Here is a 27,454-nt window from a genome sequence, read left to right on the forward strand (position 1 = left end):
CCCCCGCCCCCACCCCCACCCCCGGATGCTTGAGGCCTAGTACCCTGAGACACGCACACACACCTTTTGATGGCCTAAGGCACAGTGCCCCAAGCCTCCACACCCTTCGGAGGCTTGAGATACAGTGTCTCGAGCCCCTACGACCCCCAAAGGCTTGAGGTGCAGTGCCACGAGCACCCACACCCTCCGAAGGCCTGAGGCGCATTGCCTTGAGCCCCCAAACCTCCACCCCCACCTCACCCCCGAAGTCCTGAGAAGCAGTACCCCAAGCCCCTACACCTATATCAATACTCGAGAAAGTTTTGTTGCTACTTATGCATGACCATGTTGCTGCGAGAAGGTAGCACAAAAGGAAAATAAAATTGATAAATAAACTAATCCACATGAAGTTGCAATATTGAAATTCAGATTGTTGTTACTCTGGACTACATGCCATAAATTAGACTCAAGACATTTACCTTAGCATGATCAATACTTAGATGAGACAATGCAAGTTTTAAATAATACTTAGTAGTGTTCTTATTAATGAATGATTGACTAAATAAAACAAGTTTGCTAGAAATTCTCAAAATAACAAAAATAAGGGATAAAGGCAATATATATGATACCCAAATATATTTCAAAAACTGTTACTTCAATGTCGCAATTGCATAAAGTATTATCATTTACAAATATCATTTCATAATGGACCACAAGGAAAAATGAAGACTAAAGTGGTAGAGCAAGGATTTTCATGTTATCTAGGTAGTGTGTAGTGGATTCAACAAGTGTACAAATAAAATGATATTTTACCTAAATACACAATAAAATGTTTTTGCAAGAAGACCTTTAGCACTAATGATAAATCGAGCCCATTAAAGGTTTCATTATTGCTCTTCCTTATATCTAATCTATGTTAAGATTTTCCTCCTCGCATTAGCCTCTATCTTTGGGTTTGCCCATAGTAAGTCAAACTCTGGAAAAACTCCCTTACCTCAGAATTGACAACATCATTGCTTTCTACAGTAGTTGTAGTTTTATTATTGACCTCTTAGACATAAAATCCAACTTTTTCACTTCTCTGGAAACTTCTCTCTAGTTCTTCATTATAGAACTTGCATGAGGTGTCCCAATAGATATGCCAACAACAACTTCTGGAAGTTGGTGAACTACATTTCCAAAGGCCAACCAATTTTATAAACAACTATGCTATTGGCAACATCCATCACGCACTACATGTCAAAACCACAAACAAAGTACCTCATGATTCATGACTAAAACATGTGCTTTTAAAGTATAATCAGACCCCAATAGTAGGCTCTAAAGAAATGCAATCTCGTACAGTAAAAAACAACCAATCAAGTAGAAAACATATTGTATATAGAGTATTACCAAAGCAATGATACAACCACTAAATGGTCAACTTTCAAAAAATACTTATTTTAGAACACTACAAACTCTCATCTAATACTTCAATCACTTTGTTCTTCAAACCAAATAACTAACTACACATAAATCAAAACTCGGGATTTGCATCAAGTCAATACCATTTCATACTAAGAAGAGAAACAAGGTAAAATCACCCTACAAATCAAGCCTTTCCATCATTACAATCCAATAGGCCAACTTTGTATACATCACAATAGATCACATAACCATCTGAACCCTCTGGTAGAGTCAAGACAGGAGCTGTAGTCAATCTAGTTTTCAATTATTCGAAACTTTTCTCACAATAATCTGACCATTGGAACTTGACCATCTTCTTAGTCAACTTAATCAATGGTGAGGCGATGGATGAAAATCCTTCCATGAACCTTCTGTAATAACCTCTAGACCTAAGAAACTTCTGATATTTGTAGTAGAGGTAGGTCTGGGCCATTGTTTCGCTGCTTCTATATACTGTGAATCCACTCGAATCCCTTTGCTAGATACAATGTGACCAACGAAAGCAACGGATTGCAACCAGAACTCATATTTGCTGAACATAGCGAATAATTGGCGATCCTTGAGAGTTTGTAAAACAATTCTCAAATGACTTGCATGTTCTTCCTCACTCCTAGAGTAAATGAGGATATCATCAATAAAGACGATAACAAACAAGTCCAATTACTATTTGAACACTCTGTTCATCAAGTCCATGAAAGCTGCAGGAGCATTAGTTAGTCCAAACGACATAACTGTGTTAGCATTGCATGAATTAGCATTCCATGCCTAAGTTTTACGAGAAGGCATGATCTTAAGTGCGTAACGATGGATTAGAAAGAAGATCATACAAACGCACGATAAGAATATAATGAAAGTGAAGTTTTCCTAAAACACTTAATAGCCTCCCTCTCATTAGATGTGGTGCACTTCACACCCATGAAAAGGACTCTACTTAGTGCAGCTTTTCATACATCCTAGAACTCTTGAACCTAGTGCTCTGATACAAAGTTTTGTCACGCCCCGAGCTACCCCCTAGACGCGGACACGGAACCTAGGACCACATGTGATCCCAAGCTAACCATGCTGGTATGATCATGAGCATACTAAAGATAATAAGCTGATGCGGAAGCTAAACCATAATTAAATCTGAAAAGATGGGGAAAACCCATATTCTATAACTGAGATATTTGAAAATAATGAGTAACTCAATACTAAGATGAATCTAACTATGTCTGAAATAAGCCTCTAAACTGTACTAGAAATACTAGGACAAGCCCCCCCTAAATCTAGCAAAAACTTAAACTAAATGACTAAAGACTGAAATGACACTCATGATTGTTGTCCTAGGAGAATGAGGACTCACCACTAAATCTGCTGAACTGGAGATCAGAAATTGATCTATGCGTGATCTGGATGCTGAGAAACTAAACCTACATCACAAGAAGATGTAGCGCACGTAGGATAGAGTAAAGCTGAAATAAAACATAACTGAACAAGCACAAAAGCAATTATTATAATCATACATGATAAACTGAATTCTAAGCTAACTGGATGCAATGACCAATGTATAACATGTTAAAACTGAATGCTAAATATACTGCTAAATGGTCAATGCAGAGAGTCTGACTGATCTGTGGGAGCTACTAATAACCGATAATAAAACCACATGAGATAAATGTGGAGTCCGATGTATACGCCCCATCGAAAGGACCCAATATACCCTGCCAAAGGTATAAAGGCATGCTGGTGTGGTCACTAAACTGATTGCCCACAGAGGGGACTTACAACCTACTTGGCTAGTAATTCTGGGACTATTGGGTACGCTGAACCTAGTCCAACTCGGTATTATGCTACTCCCAATAAATTATGTAAATTTACTGATTATGTCTGAATTTATGTAAATACTTGATATCTCAAACTGAACATGCAAACTGAGAATGCAATAATTAATCTGCTAATTATGCATTTATAACTGAGGCATGTATATCTGAAGTGTCTGAAATATCTGACCTAGCATGTGTAATTCAAGAACTAAAGAAATACAAAGCTAGGGTTCTGAAATTCATGCAATAAACTTAATAATAACATGATAATCTGATTTAGAACATAAAATTAATAAATTCATAAAGTTCTATCAAAGTTCTATAAATCCTACGTTTAATCATGACAAGAGAATCAAGAATCTGACTTAAAACTAAGGACCCAATGGGTGAAAGGAACCCACTAGTGAAATCCTACATACTCGGTGATGAAATCAACGGAAAAATACTTATGTTTTGTGGATGGAACTGCTGGAAACTTTTTTCATTCTTGAACAAGGGTTCTTGAGCTTTTTCTCCTTTCTTGCTTCTAGTTTTCTAACTTCTGATTTAATGATTTGACTTAGATATATTTTAATTATGTTTCTAGGCTTAAATTGACTAAAATATGATGATTTAGGGTCAAAACGACGTAACTTAAAGTTTAAACAGAGTGGGAAAGGTCAGAAAGACCCCTGGGAAGGTTGCTGTCAGACCAAACGACAGCCAGGACTGATGGTCCGTCGTCTGCCCGACGCCCCGTCGTTGGGTCCGTCGTCAGGGCCTGTTGGATAGGCCTTTACTAAAATGGGCATAACGTTTTACTCAGAGATCTGATTTTAGCAAGGTCAGTGGATATGGAAAGATAATTCAATTATCTATCTGTGGGTAGGTCATAGGACACCTAATTAATTTTGTGATAAGAGTTATGACCATTTGAAATTGACACAACCAGATTTCCCCGTAACTGTCTGCAAATTTTTCACCTACGGTCAGACCTACGGAGCATAGGTCAACCTACAGACTGTGCTGGTCATCCATAGATCTTGTCAGAGAGTGGGTGAATGGGGGGTCTCGATCGATGGTCACGGACTACAGACAGTCGTGTGACCTACGGACTGTCGGTCCATCCATCGATCAAGAATTAGCCAATTTTTCTCGGCTGAATTTTTTGGGAGTTTCTGATCCCATCAGCGATTGTTTAGGACGGACCGTCGTCTGTCCTACGAACCGTCGATGCAACCGTTGGGTGCACCTGCAGATTTTTCTGAAAAAACTAATTTATGGTCTATTTTGGCTACAAGGTATTACAATAAAGATGGTAATGGTTATTTTTATGTGACTTAAAGAATGATATGTAATATGTTTTAAAGTGAAGTGTGTTTTGTCTTGTCTTGGTTGACTTGTATCCCTTACTTGGTGCATGTATGAATGTGAATATGACATGTCTTGACTTAGGATGTTAAAACCTCTTAGTCTTAAATGTATAAATGACATGTGACCTTGAATGTTGTTAACAAGGTCTTTATGTTAAACCTTGAACCTAGTTGTAAGTCTATGAATATTGAAGTCGAAAGCCGTAATGGTATCCTTCAAATAAAGAAATGATAGACTTAAGGTTGATTGGCTTGAACGTTATCATATCAAACCTTAGGAAAGTCATGATGAGCTTCGTGTCGCCATTGGAAGGTAGCCCTAGAGGACCTCTTTGGTAGGGTGAATGTGATTGACTTATGAACTTTATATGAAACCCCTTATATTAACCTTTAATAAGAATTACTCTATGAGAACAAAGGCTAGCACCGAGTGAGTATGGTAAGGAAAGTAGTTCTAGTTAAAGGATGAGACTAGAACACAAATCACGCCCTTCATATTCCTTAACCATTGGAAGGTAGCCCTAGAGGACCTCTTTGGTAGGGTGAATGTGATTGACTTATGAACTTTATATGAAACCCCTTATATTAACCTTTAATAAGAATTACTCTATGAGAACAAAGGCTAGCACCGAGTGAGTATGGTAAGGAAAGTAGTTCTAGTTAAAGGATGAGACTAGAACACAAATCACGCCCTTCATATTCCTTAACCATTGGAAGGTAGCCCTAGAGGACCTCTTTGGTAGGGTGAATGTGATTGACTTATGAACTTTATATGAAACCCCTTATATTAACCTTTAATAAGAATTACTCTATGAGAACAAAGGCTAGCACCGAGTGAGTATGGTAAGGAAAGTAGTTCTAGTTAAAGGATGAGACTAGAACACAAATCACGCCCTTCATATTCCTTAACCATTGGAAGGTAGCCCTAGAGGACCTCTTTGGTAGGGTGAATGTGATTGACTTATGAACTTTATATGAAACCCCTTATATTAACCTTTAATAAGAATTACTCTATGAGAACAAAGGCTAGCACCGAGTGAGTATGGTAAGGAAAGTAGTTCTAGTTAAAGGATGAGACTAGAACACAAATCACGCCCTTCATATTCCTTAACCATTGGAAGGTAGCCCTAGAGGACCTCTTTGGTAGGGTGAATGTGATTGACTTATGAACTTTATATGAAACCCCTTATATTAACCTTTAATAAGAATTACTCTATGAGAACAAAGGCTAGCACCGAGTGAGTATGGTAAGGAAAGTAGTTCTAGTTAAAGGATGAGACTAGAACACAAATCACGCCCTTCATATTCCTTAACCATGTGCCTACATGGGATGTGTGCAAGTTCAACCATTGTCAAGTAGAACACCCTCATCGGAGTAGGTTAGAATTCCGGATTCCATGCTTTGCTACCATGGTCTATGTCGGTTATTGCCAATTCTCATCATATGAAATACATACTAGCATTGGATAAGTTCTATGAAGTTTAGCTGGTGGTATGGGACGCTATCTAGACATTGCACAATAGGCTTTGAAGGTGTTAGTTAGAGTCCTTAGGTCTTGTCCAAGAGCAGTAGTTGGATGTCCTTCATTTGATGAATGTCTCTTAATTAACTAATGAATGTAATGACTTAAGTTAAGAAAGTAGTCAAATGAATAAGTACTTATCTAGAGTAGTTAAGGGTTTTCTAGTTAAGGTATGAAGGGGGCATAAGAATGGTCACTTTTTATCTTACATTGATAAGTCTTAAGAATGACTCTAGTTAGGGAAGTTGGTTGAATTATATAGACATGATCCAAACTTAGGTATTCTTGAGGATTACATAGGTAATCTTGAAGAGGTCAATCATGGACGTTATCTTCTTGATTTACTTAAGTAAGTCTTTTGATAACCATTTTAGGGGAGAAGGTCATGTTATATGTATGCTAATATATTAAGTGAGAATGATTCTATCTTAGGTAGTCTATAGGAACTCTTAAGTATGTGTGTAAGGTATTGTATAGGCGGTTGCTTCACAACTCACTCAAGTGAACCGTAGAATCACCTTTGGTAGGAGGATCTCATGTTCATGTGATTGATGTATTTGTGAGTATGTGTATCTCATTATTGGTGGTCTTATGGATCATTTAGGTGTTCCTAGAGAATATGTATGGACGGTCTCTCTTTATCTTAATTATGTGAGTCTTAGGATTCTTTAAGTGAGGGAATTATATGTCAAAAGGGTGTGCAAAGTGAAGCTAAGGAACTTCACTGTAACAGTGAAGAAGTTCACTGTACAGTGAAGTAAGCTCATTGTAATATTTTCTTAAAGTGTGACTATTTTCTTAAATGATTCCTGAAGTTCACTGTTCAGTGAAGTAAGCTCATTGTAATATTTTCTTAAAGTGTGACTATTTTCTTAAATGATTCCTTATGTGTTTCTAAGTTGTTATATATTGTTCTTATGCTTATAGTATGATGTTTTAATCAAAATTCATGAAAACGTGTTATTTAATAACTGTCCCTTTTTCATTGTTTTTTTATGGCTTCCGTACTTAGTTTATCTACTGTGCTAACCCCTTTTTTCCCCTTTTTGACTAAAGTGTAGGGAATTGGAAGTGTTGATGCGCCATGGACGATGGATAGGTTTCTAAGGGTTAAAAATGAAGTATTGGTGAGTCCTCATCGATTAAAGGACCATATCCACATGTTCCTTTATGTCTTAGTCTTTATTTTATGTCTTGTATGGTCTTATATCCCAAGTATTGTGTCCTCTAAAGTTTAGATGGTTCAAGGAGATGTTGTAAAGATTTAGTGTTTTAAATGGAAGTCTTCCGCTTGTGTAATAGTTATGGAAAGAGTTCTTCGTGTGTGAAGAAAGTTTTAAATTCTTACTCATTTTAGTATGCTCATTATGCAATGAATGATACGAGTGGCTTAGGTGAGACTTCTTGATGTCTCACTTGCCTTGTGGCGACACAAGGACGCTTTAACTTCTAGGGTGTACTTGCGGGTCGTGACACACGATATGTTTTCATATTGGTGTTCATTGTAACGAGAATCAATTACTACAGCTATGTATCAATTCTTTGAATGGATAGGTTTTCCAAATGAATGCAAAATCAAGAACACTGTCACCGTACCAGCTGATATATAGATTATTTACTGATTAAGGAGATGCAGCACAAGGGAACAAAGATATACAACGGACCTTATTATAAAAAATCAGTTCTGGCAGCTCTTCCCACATGGACATAATGCTTCGTTCGGCTTTATGTCTTCAACATAATTTGACAGTTTTTTCGGGCTGTTCCTCCTTAAGTAATTTCAAAAATATTTCACACCCGATTACTCAAAGAATAGCACCTTCTTATATGTTAATTTAGAATTAGCGCAAACCTACATTTAAAATCATCTAGAATCAATAGGTAAATTTACCCCTCTTTTTCCTCATTTAATTTCTCTATTGTCTATTCCTCCCCAATCCTCTTACTTCATCCTTTTAATACTGATTAATTTTTTTATAGTGTAGTTTGCCAGTGGGAGATTGTCAATAAACTGAGTTGATTCCATAGATTCCTCTTATTGTCCTATTTTATTTTATATCTCAATTTTATTGGGCTGATTCTGTAGTTGATGAATTGATTTAAACAACTACATGTCATTTCCATTCTCCATATCTCTTCATTAAAATTGAGGAATTCCATACAAGAACATGAAATAATGTACAAAAGAAATAAGAACCAAAAAGTTTTCAATGTAAGAAGAGGATGACTAACCTCACAGAGGCAGGACAACTGGAGCCAAAAAGTCTTCAATTTAAGAAGAGGATGACTAACCTCACAGAGGCGGGACAACTGGAGCCAATTGTTAGAAGGGAAGAGATTATTAAGTGTACATGACACGGAAAGATTCCAAGTGGCTAATTTTATGTAACTAAGCGGTGAAAATCTTTGGCATTCTCTCCATCACTCAATTGCTTTGGAGAATTTTTCAATAATTTGTTCAATTAATGTAAGGACCCTCAAAATAAATTAAGGTTCTTAGAGCCTCACATATGTCTAAAAATGATTAAAATATGTTAATTAACTGTTTTACAGTATGCATGCTTAATTTGAAGTCATTTGAAAGTCAAACGTCCATGAACGTCCAAGGACGTTTGAAAGTTAGCCTTGAGACGTGCATGTGTGTATTCACATGTTTTACATGTTCATTTTGGTTGAAATTGATATGGAAGATCCTTAACTTGTATATTTCTGTATTTACATTGGAAACTTCTGGGCACGAATCCCTAAGGGCCCTTCAAAAGGCCCTCAAAGAGTACCCAAACACTGCCTAGACACTGCCTTGGAAGTATCTACCTACGCCATGAATCGTTGGACGGTACGCTTTTGGTGATGCCCCGTCGATGGAGAGGCGTCATTCTATACTTAGTTTGAGGAAGTCTCAAGCCAAATTACAACCCTCAAACCCAAACGACGGTTCTTAGTACGGCCCGTCGATGGGTCTACTGGACATCGTTTGGTGGCGTCGCTGCAGCCTGCAATTGCTGTCAGGCGCACTATTTCATTAAGGGGTGAATGAGAAATTGACCCCACGCCCCTAAATTACTATAGACTATATTGTGTATTTTTTGGTATATTAAGTTGGTTATTAAGATCAAATCCCCATACCCAATTCATTATTCAAAATAAGACTTCCCTCTCCAAAAGAAATCTCTCTAGAACCTCCATTGGAGATGAAACTCAAGGTCAGCTTGTAGATTTGATTTCCATGGCTTCTTCATCATGTTTTCTGTCTTCTTAATATAGAAGGTATGGTGATCCTTCATCTTTAGATAACCTTCAATCTAAAGAGCTCTTTCCAATGTTTGCTATGAAAATTCATGATCAACTTGTCTATCTCTCAATCTAGCCATGGGTTCTTTCTTAAAACGATTTCAAAAGCATGATTATAGTGAATTGATGATTAGCTAGTACTTTTCATGTCAAATTCAATCCAATTTCATGATGAACCCATGTTCCTTCCAATCCTCAAATTAGCCTATATTATAGGCATTGTGATCTTAACTCTATGTTGATTGAATTATGAAACTAGCATGTTAAATTATCTATTGCTACTTCCTATTATGTATATTGATGGTGAATTATGTGTAATTGATCAATGTGGATCAAGGTTTGAAGATCTCTTAAGGTTAACCTATGTTCTTCCACTTTCTATTGATTGCTAATGTAGTGTAATCGGTGTGATCTCGATCCCATAGTAAATGAAGCATGATTTCGTCTATGCTATGACACTATTAGCTACTGACCTATATTTGTATTATTTATGAATTATGAGTATTGATCATTGATGATCAAAAAAGGGAGATTTGGTAAGATTATTCTATTTTTCTACTTTTCTATAAAATTGATAGATGATTCACCTTGAATGGCATTGTGTAGTATGGTGCACTTATGGTGGCAGTGTTTTCTTTATTGTCAATGTATATGTGATGTGATAATGGCCTTAAAGGCAATTGTATTATGAAGGTGTGGTGGTAATGATCATCCAATGTGAAGTATTATGTCTAGTCTTCCATTCTAGTTATGATGTAGGTTGTATTGCTAATGTTATAAGCATGAGAACTATGTTTTTAGGTGTGGTTTAGGTGCCACCATTGATGATATAATAATGGTTCATGACCCATACCTATGTACCCTTCTATGCATGTATGATTAGCTAATGCTAGGAGCCTTGAATGCAAATGTTGAAGTTGTCTTGTCTCCTATGCTAATATGTGGTGTGTGGTCTATTCTTGAATATACATTATTGTCTTAAGAGGGTGCATGCCTCACTATTATGTTAATAGCCATTATGTAATCATGTTTACTAATGTACACACACTTACACCTCATGCATGTTTACAAGTAGTATAGGTTCATGGTGTCTAATGAAAGGATATTCTCTTATGCGCTAATGTCTACTACTATGCATGTAAAGTATGTTTCAATGAAATATGTTATGTATCTTAACTAGGATGACTTTATAGGTGTACTAGTATGGACAAGGTCATGGGACCTTCTCTATGCATTGCACATGTGTAATTTTATAGGATAGTTTCTAGGTTGTGATCTATGTACATGAATATGAATGCAAGTCTATGTTATGAACATGTCTTATATGCTATGAATGTCAATTATATGATATAATGAAGTATGAATATGCATATGTGTAGTGTCTAAATGTAGTATGTGAAAGTTTTCCTCATATATTAACATGTAAACATACATAAATGAATGAATGATGAAAACTGTAATAATCTAGTAAAAAGGGAGTCTCTGGAAAGGTTTGCTCAATTGTACTCTAAACTAGATTGTGCTTGAATATGCTATGTCCATGTGAACTGTTTTCTCACATGAATTAGGTTAATGAAAGGACATTCTCATCTATAACCTATAAGCTAAGCATATGAGGGGTTAATTCTCCTAAAGCCATCTTATGAAGTAAAGTTAATAAAAGACTTTATATAAATGAAACTTAGCTTATCAATGAGTGAACCTGACCAAATGAGAAGAGGTGTCCCTTCCTAATGAGGAAGGCTTGTTCACCAAGAGTTTCTCATAAGGTGTTGAATTTCTTTGTAGGAAGATTTTACCTGTGGGTCCAAATGAGGTGTTGACTTTCCTTGGAGGAAGATTCACCCGTGGTTTCTCATGAGATGAGGACACCAATGCTAATGGGCATGGAGAGGGTTAGATACATATGTCTTAGTTCCATAAACTATGTTTCCCCATAGGATCTAGCAAGTGATATCACCTAATATGCTAACATGATATGCATGTCTTACCTTGCCAAGTAACATACCCTCTCTTGGTGTGAGGGGATGACACCAAATTCCATGTTTGCTTACATGTTCATAATGTCGGTTAAGGCTATAGTTTTCCTAAAGAAAAATGGACAATGAATGTAAAGTAATGGACCCTGACGAGGATAACCTAAGGGTAGTTGCTTAATGTAGGTGAGGGTATGAGACTTTACCTATGCATAGCACAGGTAACTCTTGAAGGGAGTTCTAGGAAGGTGTTCGTATGTATATTATTATGTTTATGTTCCTTATACATGAAATTGTAGTGTTGTATACTTGTTGTGATGATATGCATGGTATGAGTCCTAATGAGTATATATGATGTGGTCTTACCTTATATGCATAATGTGGGTCTTACTGACTATATGAGGAAGGTCCTACTTGGCATATATGAAGTTGTTTTTACTTGCCTTGTTAATAAAGTAAATGATATGCTTGTAGTATCTTGATGAGTTTACTAAGTATGTGTGATGTTATGGGACTTCACATGTACATTTCACTAGTAGGCTTAGAATGAGATTATGAGTAAGGTCTTATGATGTTTAAGTGATGAGAAGTATAAATATCTATTAATTTACTAATGCCTCTTATGATGATATTGGTAAGTCTTGACTTGAAGGTTGTCTTGTAATGAGTTCTTCTATGTGGTCCGTAAAAGTATGTTGGGTCAAATGTGAAGTATATGTCTTATTATATGAAATGGTTCTATGAATGTATGTATTGATTAATGAGGGTTGTATGTATGACTGCCTAGTGGCTTTAAGGTGATGATAAAATGTGGATAGTTTAATGGGACATTATCTATACATTGCACCAAGTATCACTAGAGGGTTACTTGGGAAGTTAAGAAATTGAGAAGAAAAAGAGTTTACTCTAAAGGGTAAAAGAAGCTTACTGTAAATGGAAGGAGTTTACTATGATTATGCCTTAAATTCAATATGGTTTATGTGATGTTATTAATATTGTATATGCCTAATATAAGTATGTGAATGGTATGATGCTTATTGTATCAAGTTTATAAAGTTTTCACAAAAAGGCATGATGCATGGTTTGAAAGTAAAATGTCCCCTTTTAAAATGCATGGTTTTGCATGGTTGCCATACTTAGTGCATTCTTGTACTAACATCATTCTTCTTCACCTTTTTACACAAAGGGTAGGTTATGGATGCTTAAAAGGATGTCTCCAAGGTGAAGGGCTTGATATGTGTTTCCCAAGCTCAAGGAAAGGGATCCTTAAGTTCAAGGATTTCCTATGTCATGTTTTATGTTAAGTCTTGTAATAGCTTAGTTATGAGTTCTGTTGAAAGGGCAGTGTCCCTATTATACTCTAACAATATTTTCTAAGATGGCAAAGAGACTTAGAGTCTTTAACTATGTATTATGATATTTTTTTATATACAATGGTAGTGATGTTCTAGCATATGATTTGCTATGAAAATTTTAAATTTTCGGTTAAATTACCTATGACAATGCGATGAACGATAACTATGTGCTTGTATAAGACCTCCAAGAGGTCAAGTATGCCATGTTACTTCTAGCGGGTGCTCCCCGGTCTTGACAATTAATCAATGTACAAGAACAATAATCTAAATTTAGCGCGCCGAATAGCTATTGTGTTATTTCTACATAGTCAAAAAAATCCAACGGTGCAGAAGAATTTACCTCTATGGCAACAGGAGAGAAGTTACCGGAAATTGAGGTAGTTTTAGGGCCGCCTTTCCGCCAGTTGAGGAGATGGGGGGCATCATCAGATTCGCAAGACATGGAAACTGCGTCAATGGGGTAGCTGGCTAGCACGTGCTCCTTAAGGCAATAAAAGTGAGTCGTATAGAAGCAAAATTCTCCTGAGGCTTCCTGCAAAAGGTATCTACAAACTTCCGGGACATGGACCGCTTCTTCTCTTTTGTATCCATTGGAAAAGGCTGACCATAATGCCAAATTTTATGTCTTCTCCACCAACACTGATATTAACAAAATCATAAATTCAATACAATAACAGTGAATGTGTACACAAGGAAAGGGTGCTAGGAATGTAAATCATATACAACATCACAAGAATGTATTTTCTAGTTGTTAGAAATCTGTACTTATATACCGAACTTGAACCAGGTAAGCTGATGTTGTAGTCGTTCCTCTCAACAAACTATAGTTGTGGCTCAAGAATTAAATTTAAAGGTGCTCTATCAAATACCAAAATAGAAGCAGTGTAACAAGAAGCAACAAACACTGACTATGAAAAACTAAAGGCATATTTTGTGTTAAGATGATTCGACCCGCAACATCATCAACGAGAGAAAATTGAATATCACCAGCCTATGATAAGTAGGAACATTTGGTGCATTATCATTGTTCAATCAATCTGGTTATTGCATTTCAAAAAAGGAAATTGATGAAACACCATATTAGCCCCATCAGATGTACATGCATGGGTGGTTAACACTCTCCAACAACTCCAACTCTAAATTTCTCAGGTTCAAATCATCAAATAGAGAAAATTGATTTTCATCTTTAGTTGAGATTTTCATCCTAAATTCTTGAAATTGGAAAGCTCCTCCCATTTTAAACCGTCAAGAAATCTTACAATTTAAGGCAACGGTTCATTGAAAAAGTACAAAATAATACACGGAACACAAGTGAAGCCAGAAGGAAACATCAATAAAGATAGACAAATCATAGAATTGATTTGACCAATTAAGATTTTCAGAATTCAACAAGGTGCTAAAGATTGCTTAAAGTTATATTGAAGATTAAGTACTATCCCTTGCAGTTGAACTAAATGATAAAATCTTCTAGATGCAGTCCATCCTGTCAGTAATTAACCAATTTCTCTCTTTTGTTTGTGGCATAGCCTATGTTGCGTAGTCAATTTTAGAGCGGAACCATCTCGATGCAAGACAAGTGTGTGTGCGGGTGCGTGTCGGATTCAGTCAATTCGATCCAGATACTTTGACCAAAGCCGAAAAAAATGGGGAAGAGAATATTATTTTCATGCGAGCGAAAGTGAGACGACTTTTCCCCAACAAAGTTGTCGCAAGGTCTAATTGCTCCACAGAAAAGATTTTTTGTACAAGAATAGAGAGGAGGTGAAGGCTACATGAGAGAGAAGAAAAAATTCAAAGTCTTTTTCTTGAAAAAGAAAAGATTAAACTTTTTTTCCTTGAAAAGTAACAGAGAAGACTAAGGGTTTCTTAGGAGAAGAGAGGGCTTTTTTGGGAGAAGAAAGGGCGCACCAGCACTTTAATGAATTGTACCATCTTATTGTTAGACTATAGTGATTATTTCTTTTTCTATGATAAATAAAAGAAATTATAATTTTTTAAAAATTAGTCATAATTAATTTATGTTTTTAAATTTGCACACTATAATTTATATGTTTTTAAGTATAGTGTTTTACATGATATTTAATATTATTATTATAACTATATTTTATAATATTGAATAATTTCAGATGAATCCGCACACCCATATCCATACTAGGATTCGCACCTTCGAATCATAAAATTCAAAATTTGCCGAATTCGACTCTCGGATTCGCATCCGTCTCGGATAACCGTACCCAAGTCCGAGAAACTTAGGGCAGAGGATGGTTCTACTTGAAGCACCTTTTCTGCTCCCTCTTCTCCTTATCGGTAATACAAATAACTTCTAGTATTATATTTGCTTATCCTGCTATTTTTGGTTTAGATACTTTCCTTATCGACATTGCTTCTTTACTATTGTATTTTCTTCAATCTTATTTTTTAGGCCTATTGGAAGCAATCTTTTTACCTAGCACAAGATGGTAGGTGTGTACACACTCCTGGTATAGTTAACATACTCTAGATGCAAGGCTCGATCCACCGTAGTCCGATTTTTTTCTTCTCTAACCCAACCATCTTTCCCAACCCATCAATAAATTAATGACAAAAGGATCCTTCAATCATGTCACAATTTCAAAATAAAAGAAAGACATAAGATGCAGTAATGCTAACTTGAGTTCATCCAATCTAATCTGAAACAAAAAGTTTAGAAAAGGAAAATAGAAGAAAAGAATAGAAAAACATTAGCTGATCTATGATAGATACCTGGCCAATAACTATAACGGATATATTTCAAAGGGCTGTGCGTGATCCTTGAGTTGAAAGTAATGTCCATCAATGCTTTAAATGGATAGGTGTTCCAAAGCAATGAAAAATCTAGAACACCGTCATCCGGACAACTGATATATCGCGGCTTTACTGATTTGCAGCACTAGGGGAAAAAGATATACAATGGACCTGATCATAAAAGATCAGTTCTGGCAGCTCTTCCACTTGGACATAATGCTTCCTTTGGCTTTCTGGCTGATATGTCGATGATACATTTAATTTAACAAAATCAAAAATTCAATACAAAAAAATTGAATATGTACTTAAGGAAAGGGTTCTAGGAATGCAAATACCTTCGACTTCATTGATAGTTAAAGTGCATGTGGAGATGCTCCTAGATGCACAGGGACATCATCTGCCAAAGGATAACTGGATCAGCAAAAGTTTTTCTTTGATGATTGTAGAGCAGAAGGCTTTGAGACACTATTAAGTGCAACTCCAAATGTTTTCTGGCAATGAGATGTGGTTATTCTCTTCAAGGATTCAGCAAAATGTTTTCTTTGATGATTGTAGAGCAGAAGTCTTTGATATATGATTAAGTGCTTTTCTTCCACCAATCCCTCCTCCAATTTTCTTCGAGATACCATTCTTTCCCACAAGAGAAGCCCCTGATATGAAATAGTATATTACACCAATACATATTCCAGTTGTTAGATGAAATATATATCATTATAGTGTGTATTATATTCTGATCTTGAATCAGGTAAGCTAATGATGAAGCCATTCCTCTCACCAAATCATATTTGTGGTTCAAACATTAAATTTAAAGGTGATGTAATGAGAAGCAGAATAGAAGCAGAGCAACAAGAAACGACAAACACATCCCCTCCACACCCCTCCCATTTTTAACGATCAAGGAATCTTACAATTAAAATCAAATTCATAGTAAACCCATAAAGCTAAGTGACGTACAAAATAATACAAAGAACAGAAATGAAGTAAGAAGGAAACATCAGTGAATAAATTAGAATTTTGTATGGTTAAAATATAGATAATAGATTTCGGCAACAAGTCTCGGGGAGATGTACAAGAAATAGAACAAGACAACACATTTTTATTATTGCAAACAGAAGAACATACAGAAGTGCCAGAAACACGATCATTAACCAACACATTTTTATTATTGGACATACAATACTACCATAACAGGATCGGGTCATGTACCAACAAAAATCAGACTACATTCATTTTTAGAGTAGTTTTGTTTGCAGGAGAAGTATTTCTAATATTGATATTTTTGAATGAGAGAGAAAATGTGACAACCCCCTCGGGATCCACATATTCAGGTATTGTCTCTGCCATGGGCGGCCATTCGCTCTTTTAATCCCCTCTTATTGGCATGCAGCCTCAAGGGAGAATCGAACCCGTGACCTATGGCTCCTTTACATCCCTGCCAAGGAGATCGCCTCTTACCAATTGAGCTTTAAAAGAGCGAATGGACGCCCATGGCAGAGACAATACCTGAATATGTGGATCCCGAGGGGGTTGTCACAGAAAACTTAGAGAATTGATTTTTAGTCTTGTTCCAAAAATATTTCTTTAATTCCCCACCCACACCCCTTCCATTTTCAACCATCAAGAAATATTACCGTTAAAACAAAAAATCTTCAAAATAATACCCAGAACAGAGGTTGAATCAAAAGTTTATCAACCCCCATCCCTACCCCTCGTATTTCCAACGATCAAGAAATCATACAATAGCAAGCTTGAAATTGGAAACGCCCACCTCCTAACCTCCCATTTTCCATAAAGAAATCTTACATGTAAAACCACAAATCTGATGGAAACATCTTAAATTTTTGAAATCAGAAAGCCCCAACCCCCACCTGTCCCATTTTCCATCCAGAAATCACACTGAAGCAAGCTTGAAATGGAAACCCCATTTTCAACCATCAAGGAATCTTACCATTAAAACCAGAAAGAACATCAATATCAATATCGATAGAAAACTCATAAAATTAATTCGACGATTTCTTCTTTCTTGGCCATGTATTATCATTCAAATTCCAAAAGTGAAGCTTTGCCGATTGCAAGATATAGAGACATAACTCAACGGTCACTATTGAGTGTTTCGTTTAGGAACTTACATCAATATCAACGATGACAGTCTTTCCATTTATCCCCCTTTTTTTGCCCCACTTACTAGAGAAAATTAAATAAAAGGTATCAATTTTTAAATCTATTTTAAAATATGATTAAGTTAATCTGAGATTAAATTGACATTTTTAAAATATTCTAATCTTTTATAATATGCAAAAGCCACTACATTCTATTCAAATCATTTTAAGAAAATAAAATGTATATGTATTGTTGTTGTTTAGTGAAAAGTCATTTTTGTTACTTTTGTTCTTCTTTTTTTTTTTAAATCACTTTGTTCATATAATTGTAGAGATATAGTTTTGTTCATTTGTCCAACATATATTTTATTTGTTGAAAGATGTGTTATATGTTGCAACATATTAGTAATATGTTGATATATATTCCATCATAATTGTCATATGTTGATATATATTCCAACATAGTTGTCATATGTTGAAATATGTCATCTATGTGTTAAAACAACATAATGATCCTTTGTAGTAACATGTTACCCATACATTGAAATAGAAGATTCATTTGTGACAACAAAAGATTTATTTGTGTCAACAAAAGGTATATCTATGGCAACACAATGTTTATATATGTCAAAATAAGTATGAATCGCTATCCCTTATTATTTCATAATCAATTTTAAACTCTAAACCTTGTTTTATTACCTTGTAGATAGTTGTCAGCAGAAGCTTCATTTGAGGCAACAACTCAATTTTTTGGTGGTGTTGCTTTCTCTTCTAACATCAAACGCTTCCTTGTCGATGTGAAGGATGTGAGAAACAACGTGATTATTTTATTATTCGTGTTAATAAACTCACTAATAGTTTTAAGAAAATGACATATAATATTTATTTGCACACATTCAAGAAGATTTCAGTGCCTTTAAAGTGTAGGAGGTTGAAACATAATAATTTCGCGATCACTGTCTATAATTAGTAAAATAAAAAAAATCAAAGAATATTGCTCCAATATCTTCCACAAGCGCAACAAGAGAGGAAAAGAGAAAGAGAAAGAGAAGAAAGTTGCCAGTTGTGATGTGAAGCAAAAATATTCATTTGAAGGATTTAATATTGCAGACGAGGGTCCAGCTGAACTAATCCCATCCTTCCCGCAATGAATAAACGAGGGTCTTTACAAGTATCATGCAAAAAAGTAAAGTCATTCAACTAAAATAGTTTTTCTTGATGTCCACTAAATAATTATTTTTAATGTTTACACAATTACAGAAGAGACAAGGATGATCATTTCTTAGTCAATTGCTAAAGACATAGATTTAAACAACTTGATTTTGTAGTTACATTTTCGAAGAAGAAAGATTGGTTCTACGTAATGTCTCAAACCAATAGTTGTGGGGCCAAAGATGTAAATTCATGCCCACTTGTGTTTTGATTAATCAATCCGAACCTTCATTAATTAGGAGAAACAAAATCTGATGAATTTCAAACCACTATTCCACCAAGCGGGCTAGATGCCGCAAGGGCGGCAGCGGCAGCGTGGTATAAGATGGCGCTAAGGTGGGATAGGCGAGGTAGAATTTAAATTACGAGAAATCCTATTTTCTCCACCTTTCTAAAATACCTAAATGAGTCGTAAAACACCCTAGAAACCTCAAAAATATGCTCTAAGCTTGGGGGAAAAAGGAGAGTGAGATTTCTAGCGTAATGTTGGAGATAACTTGTGGATTCTTGGCTAAATTAACCACCGCAATGCCCGGAAAACTCATAATAAAAGTCAAAATTTTTGTCCAACTGCTTAACAACCAATTAGGCTAGGTTTTATTAATTGAGTAGTTATAATTAATTTGTGCTTACTACGTGATATATGAAATCAACGGTATGGTTTATGTGTAGACTTTCGAGCGCCAAATAAATAACATAGGTAATCCCTATAAATTAAGGTATGTGGTTTCATGTTTTGAGAAGTGGATCAATTGATGACTTTCTAGGGATTCCAGGCCTACTTTCAGGGATAAAATTGTTCCAAGAAAGAGAATATGAAATCATAAATGGAACTAGAATTATGAATACAGGCTAGATCACAAGTTAGAGTGATTGAATTAGGGAATTATGATGAATTTTGATTATACCCTTAGGAAGAGGCCTTGCATGTTGAACTAGGCAAAGTATGGTCATTATAAGTGTATATGATGGCGATTGAGGAGTAAGTTCATAGGTAATTGTAGTGATTTTATGATTGTGTAAAGGAGTGTAGGCTGCTTGTATAAATAGAGGGCTTTCCCTCATAATAAAATCATCCCCTTTCCTCTACATCTCTCTCTCACTCTTAATTCCGCTTCCACTAAAATTTGTATCAGAGCTAGTTAACAAAATAAAGTCATGGAAAATAAATTCGATATGCCAAATCTGCAGAAACAGGTATACTCATTTATATTCATGAGTAGCTAAACTGCTTTATTCCTAATAATCTCTTGTTGATTATAATTGTTTATCATGTTTTAATAATGTTATAATAACCATCTTTAGAAAGTTCGCTACAGAAATATTCTGCAAGTAAGTATGCCCGACTATGCCATCCTAAGGTTGAAACCGGTAGGCAAGAAGGCCGTTTAGGGGAGTAAACAAAGTTGAGGCGCTGTTAGGGTAACTAATCAAAGAAGAAAGCTGTAGTAGTGACCAGACGAGATGATTATGAAACCATTATTAATTTTAGCGAAAATATGATAAAATGAAATCCTATTTATTAGAAGATGAAGTTAATTACAAGATATTAATATTTTATATATTAAAAAGTCTTAATACCGATACAAAAAGAGAAATTTATGAAAAATTATTGATGTATGAGATAACAGAAGAAACAACCCAAGGTTGAGCAGAATTAATTATACCAGATGATTTTGACATAGATTTATATGATGATATAGAATTATTCATAGATCAATGATAAATTATTTATACTTACAGTTCTGGAAAGAAACCAAAGAAGGAATAGAACTACTTGAAAAACTACTAATTGAAAATTTTTACAAATATTTGAGAACTAGAGGAAGTGAATATTTGAAATATATTACAAACAATGCTAATGAAATACAAAGATTAGATCTACTTAAAAAGGAATATTATAAAAAAATATTTTACTCTTAAAACTATGAAGAATAATCAAACATCAAATAAAGTAACTACTATAACAAAAACTAAAATAGAAAGAAAAGTACGAAAGACACAGAAAAAGTTAAAGACCTTGTATATACAACATGAATTATTAGAACTTACTAAAACAAATAATAGTAAAACAAATCTTTTGATAGATATAATTTCTAAAACAAAATATAAGTATGTTTGTTACCTGAAAAAATAATATGAACAAAGAAACATATAAACAACAACTGATAGAGAAGATAATTGAAAAAAGACAAGAATTACAACACAGGAAAGAAAGATTAGAAGAAAATATGTTAGCAGGAGTATGTAATAAATCAATATTAGCATAAAGAAAAGTTATATTTATGCTAGAAATACAAATAGATTGTCTAGAATACAAATTACAACATGATATAAGCTATAACACGAATCGTAATGAATAAAGAAGAATTTGCAGTAGACGAAAATACATATGAAAATCAAGATGACTTAGTAATAAAAATAATATTTTCAAATTTAGGAAGACGATATAAAAAAATAGGAAATAACTTATATTTAATGTTAGAAAAAGAAACAGCAAATTAGAAGATAGTTTGACAGCTATGGTAAGAATAACAAAGGAAAATGAAAAAATAGATAAATCAAAAGAAATTGAAAAAATAAAAACACAAGCAAAGCAAGAAGTACAACATCTAGAAGAAATAAAAAATACAAGAATAAGTGAATTAGAAAAAGAATTAGCTAAGCTAAAATTATTATATGAAACCAAACAAAAAGAGAAACAGGTAGAAAAAGATAAAGAACTTGAATTAACTAATGAGATAAATAAGAAGAAACAAAAATTAAATAAAAATCTTGAAATAGACGAAATAGACGAAATAAATGAATCAGATACAATAAACGATCAAAACTCAGAAATAAGTAATATAAGTGAAACATACACAGAAATTCTAGAACAAGCAAATAAGCCGAAAAAATTAGAAACAAATACAGGAGATATAAATCAACCCAGCACATCAAGAGTTAAAACCCCAGATAATAGTCCTAGAAGTAGTCCTAGATGGACAGCACCAACTTATTATACAGAGAATTATGAACGATCAGATAGAACAAATGCAATATGGAATATCAGGTTAAATAAAAAATGGACGCCTAGACCAATTACTGAACAATATAACTTTTTAGATCTAGATTGTGTTACAGATATAAATAAAGCAATATTACTATGGGTAGGAAATATATCTAAACAATTAATTGATAACAAAATAACAACAAAAGAAACACCAGGATATATAGAAAGAACATTTGTTGGAACAACAAAATTATGGATAGGAAATTTACCCCCAGAAAGTCTAGAAACACTTAGAAGTGACAAGAAAATAGATGGATCTCCATCAACAACAAATATAGATATACTAGATAAATACGAATTAGCAATACGAATGAATTTGGAGGTATGACCACAGAAATAAAAGAACAAAATAGAGAAAAAACAATAAATAGACAACTTATGACAAAATTAGCTATATGTAAAATGTGTTATATAGAAGAATACACATGCGCATTCAAAGAATATTATTACAAAGCAAGATATGATATAAATGAAGCAAAAGAAATAAGACAACAATATTTTACAAAACTACCAGAACCATTTAGTACAAAAATAATTAAAGACTGGAACAATGAAGGATTAACAGATACTTTAGGAGCTAGAATAAGATTCTTACATCAATGGTTTGTACAATTATGCGAAAACCAAAAAGAAAAAATAAAAATGGAAAAAGTACTAATTAAAAATCTAGCCTGTTGTAAAAATAAAACAGCACCACAATTTGGATGTACAAATAAATATTATAAAAAACAAAGACCTAAACGACACAAAAATTATAGAAAAACTAAAACAAGATATAAATACAAAAAAACCAAGACAAAGATATTATGTAAAAAATTATAAAATAAAAAGACTGTTTTCTATATTATATGGTTTAACTTTTTCTAACCATTTTATTCCTAAGGTAATATTTTGGTTTCCTTGGTAGATTTTAAATGGTATTATCAAGGGTATTCCTCCTATAATTATTTCTTTTTCTGTTATCTCTTCGTTTGTGTTTACTATTTCACTAGGTAATCCAGGGCATAAGTGTCTTGTTTCTATAGTTTCTGTTTCTAATACTAATTCTCTCGTTATATAATTCTCTTCTTGTCCTGTATTTATCAAAATTTTATATCTTCTTTGGTCTATTATCCCTGTTATAAAGTAATGGTATGGTGTTATTTCTTCTTTATCTAATAAATTTTGTGAGATTTCATAATTTCTTTTAGATGTCCTCATTCTTGATGAGGTAGCTCTTGTTAATGTATTTGGTACGCTTGAAGTGCTTAATCTTTCTTTTACAATTTCTAAATCTTCTTCTATGTCTATTTCTGTATAGCTATAGTCATTGTTGTCTATTATGGTAATTATTTTTTCAAAAGGATTTTCTACCTTTATTCTATCAATTTTATTTCTTGCTGTTACTTTATGTTTTGGCAATTAGTATATATAGGTTCTTACATCTTGCTGTAAATATTTTACTTCCTGGTGCTAGTTCTATTCCAGACATTTTCCAATATAGAAAAATGAGTTACTATATTTCTATCTGTTAATGGTACTGAGTAGTTGGCACTTATTATAAATTTAAATTTTTGGTATATTAAATTTCCTCTTACTGCACTTATTACACTTTTTTCTATAGGGTTTATAATTCTATCATCTGCTAAGTATATTTCAATAGGTGTATCTATTCCTTCTCTAAAACAAGCTTTTATCAATATTTCTGTTCCTCCTAAATGTACGTATTTTATGGGTGTTTTATCTTTTATATCTTGTATTTCTTTATGAATTATCCTCTTATTTAGTATAGGTATTTGTGCCTTTCCTTTTGTATATTTGCAATCTATGATGTGCTCTTTCTGGCTAACTACATAATATTCATCTTTTTGTCTTTTAAACCAATTCCTTAAGGTAGGTATTTCAAGTATTTTTTCAACACTTAAATCTTATTCTTTTTTTTATTTGTTCAAAAATTGTATTATCAAATATAATTTGTTGTTCTGATAATTCTTCATTTTGATAGTCTTCTTTAGATATTATTTTTATGTCGTCTTCAGACATTAGATTTCTTCGTTCATTACATCATTTTCTAGATCAATATTTTCTTCTTGTACAAATAGAGGGCTATCAGAGTGTAGGCTGCTTGTACAAATAGAGGGCTTTCTCTCATAATAAAATCATCCCCTTTCCTCTACATCTCTCTCACTCTTAATTTCGCTTCCACTAAAATTGACAGAGCTAGTTAACAAAATAAAGCCATGGAAAATAAATCTGATATGCCAAATCTACAGAAACAGGTATACTCATTTATATTCATGAGTAGCTAAACTGCTTTATTCCTAATAATCTCTTGTTGATTATAATTGTTTATCATGTTTTAATAATGTTATAATAACCATCTTTAGAAAGTTTGCTACAGAAATATTCTGCAAGTAAGTATGCCCAGACTATGCCATCCTAAGGTTGAAACCGGTAGGCAAGAAGGCCATTTAGGGGAGTAAACAAAGTTGAGGCGCTGTTAGGGTAACTGATCAAAGAAGAAAGCTGTAGTAGTGACCAGACGAGATGATTATTAAACCATTATTATTACATAATAAATAAGTATAATCTATTAAGAGGTTAGAAGGAATAAAATTTTAGCGAAAATATGATAAAATGAAATCCTATTTATTAGAAGATGAAGTTAATTACAAGATATTAATATTTTATATATTAAAAAGTCTTAATACCGTACAAAAAGAGAAATTTATGAAAAATTATTGATGTATGAGATAATAGAAGAAACAACCCAAGGACCCACTAAGTTAAGTAGTTCTATGCAACGACAAAGTATAGGACAGTTTTGGCAGCGTATGCAAGACGTTGTATCCCCACTTAGGCTCATAGTGGTGGTTGTCGGTTAGAGAATCTTTCTGAAAAACTATATTACTTCATATATAATTAAAGTTTAGTTTGTTATTGCATTTTCTTTAACGAACTAAGTGTTTACATTGTTTTAAAAGCTTTTACATATTGCATATGTCTTATTGCTTTATATTAAGCCAAGTTATTCATGAGTTGAACAGAGCCAAAAATAAGTGTTCCTTCTTACTCTCTTTCAAGCTTAAATTTTTGTTAGTGTTCTAACTCGCATACTTGTACATTCACTGTACTGATGCCAGTTTGCCTGCAACTTATCATGATGCAGGCGCAGGTAACCAGGGTTAGCATGATCCAGCACCTCGTTTATACACCTAAGTACTCCGAGTGAGTGGTGAGCCTCCTTGCATTCTGGAGGAAGAATATTTATTGTTTTTAGTCTTTCTTTTTGTAGGATGTTATGGGGTCTGTCCCAACATCCAACTTAGTATTATAGAGGCTTCATAGAAAGTCAGATAGTTTAGTTTTGAGTCTGATTATTTGTATTGCAGATATTCTATTACGAGACTTAAGTGTCATTTTGGCAAAGTTATTTAATTCAATCTATTTTATGAGAATGTTTATTGTATTGAGTTAAGTCTTCCATTGAGTAAAGTAAAATCAGTCCTAGGCTCAGCTCAAGGATATCGATGGTCATTGAGTGCCGGCCACGTCCAGGGTGTAGGCTCGGGGTGTGACACATATATAAATTTTTTGTGAAAAATCACAAAATAAAAAGGTGATATGTGGCAACATATATTGCCTTTGTTGTAAAAAGCATCACAGGATTACTTGCATATGACCCAACAGAAAGGATATATGTGGCAACATATGTCACTTTTGAATTGTAAATGTTGCAACATTATATTGTCAAAATTCGAAAAAAAAGGTTGAAAGCGTTTGTCATATTCTTTCTCCTCTATAAAAGGTCATTCAATATTCCAAATTTATTTTTGTTTTGTTTTCCTTCATTTTGACCGTCTCTCTTGTTCTCCATTTTTCTTAACAGATCCAGTTGTTGTTGCATTATTTTCTACAACATTAATATAATATGTTGCAGTTTCTCTTTCTCTACAATAGGTCCAGCGCGTCGTTGTTGCCCTCATTCCTATTTATCATCGATGTCTTCTCAGGTAAAATTTAATTAGAGTTTTGAAATGTTTGTTTGTATTATTTGTTCGTAGGGTTGATTTGGATGTTTTGTTTGTTGTTATTCCTTTTGAAATATTATGTCGTTTCAAAAATCTTCAACGTGTAGTTGGTTTGTTAGGGTTTGGGTAGGGTTTTGTGGTTTATTGGTTCGTTCATGTGTGGTATTGAACCATATTTTTAGATGTGTTGTTTGTGTTGTGTTGTTTTGTGTTTGACTGTTGTTATTTTTATTAAGAAATTCTGATTTGGTGGTTACTGATTAAAATATAATACGTTATGTCAAAAGAAAAACTAACATAGATCAAGAAGAAACCTAGGACTAAAACTCGTAGGAAGAACAAAGAAAATTTCAGTTTCACTCTTTTATTAGGGCTTGCATCCGAAGCAATTTCTTCTTCTCAAGTGGAATCAAGAGTTTTTTGTTCTCAAGTAGAACCTGGAGTTTCTCAAGATAATCTTGAAATTCTCCATTAAGTTGATGTAGAGGAAGAATGGAAAAAAATATGAGGATGATGATGATAGAAAAGATACAAATAAAGTTGTTGATGAAGAAGAAAGAGAAGAAGAAAACAATTAAGTTGAGGAAGAAGGGGGGAAAAAAAGAAATTGAGGAAGAAGAAGGAAAAATGAAGAAGCTTAGGAAGAAGGAATAAAATAAAGAAGCTGAGGATGAAGACGAAAAAAAAAAGAAATTGAGGAAGAATAAAATGATGTTGAGGATAATGGGGTCAGAACATTCAATGCACACATTTATTCGGTGCATTTTCATCCTAATGCTATTGGTGATAAAATTATAATTTCAACAATGAGACAATCTTTCAATTCCTTCGGAAGACACTCCAGGAGAATGATTTGGAAGATTTTTTTAGGAATAATTATTTTGGGCAATATCTTGATTTGACTAGGAATGATAATGCACTGTTTCAAATGAGCATTTTCTATTAAATTCTTAAATGAAGGTTCATTTTAGAATAATAAAAAGAAGGATGATGTGTTGATTAATTATTGTGTCATGCCACTCTTTGATAAAAAAAACAAGTTTTTCATAGTTACAATGTTAAAATGCCATTCTTCTACTGAGAAAATCTTTGTTTTTGGAGTCAAAAGACAACCACGGATACGAAAGAAAGGAGAAACACAGAATAAAGGAACAACACCTAAGTAGCAGGGCTTAGTGTCCTTTGTTGGCCCAAGTTTCAAAAATCCCATTCCTTCTCAAGGTTCTGAGAGGTTGTTGACAATTTTTTCTCATACCTGTCAATACATTTTCGGTAAGGACTTACGTGCATTTGAATTATTAGTTTTGAATAGGATTTAGGTTTTCTATACTTTGAGCAAGATTAGAGTTTCCATTGTTCTAGTAAGACTCTTGTTTAAAGGGATTTCTGATGATCATTTATTAAATCTTGTTTCCACAAAAAAAAAAAAAAGAGATCAAAGTTCTCTCTTCCATTGAATTCTAAGGTTTCAGTCCCCCTTCAACGAGCTGGATTTATATACAAAATAGGCCGATCTATGAATTCAAAAAAAGGCAAGGGAAAGTTGAAGTCAATCAACTTAGATTTTCTTATTCATCGTTCTGTGACTCGATCC

At 33.9% G+C, this 27,454-nt stretch overlaps 1 long non-coding RNA gene across 1 annotated transcript in view; it reads right to left on the reverse strand.

Moving 5' to 3' along the window:
* LOC114074442 overlaps positions 1–17,680 on the reverse strand; it is a 24,730-nt gene extending 7,050 nt beyond the window's left edge. The window contains exons 1-4 of the long non-coding RNA XR_003574845.1: positions 17,436–17,680; positions 15,823–16,137; positions 15,467–15,724; positions 13,065–13,363 (exon numbers count right to left, since the gene is read on the reverse strand). This is a non-coding gene — a long non-coding RNA (uncharacterized LOC114074442). The remainder of the gene's footprint in view (positions 1–13,064; positions 13,364–15,466; positions 15,725–15,822; positions 16,138–17,435) is intronic.
* Between the last annotated feature and the right edge of the window lie 9,774 nt (positions 17,681–27,454).

This window comes from Solanum pennellii, chromosome 1 (assembly GCF_001406875.1).
Source record: "Solanum pennellii chromosome 1, SPENNV200".
Taxonomy (NCBI): domain Eukaryota; kingdom Viridiplantae; phylum Streptophyta; class Magnoliopsida; order Solanales; family Solanaceae; genus Solanum; species Solanum pennellii.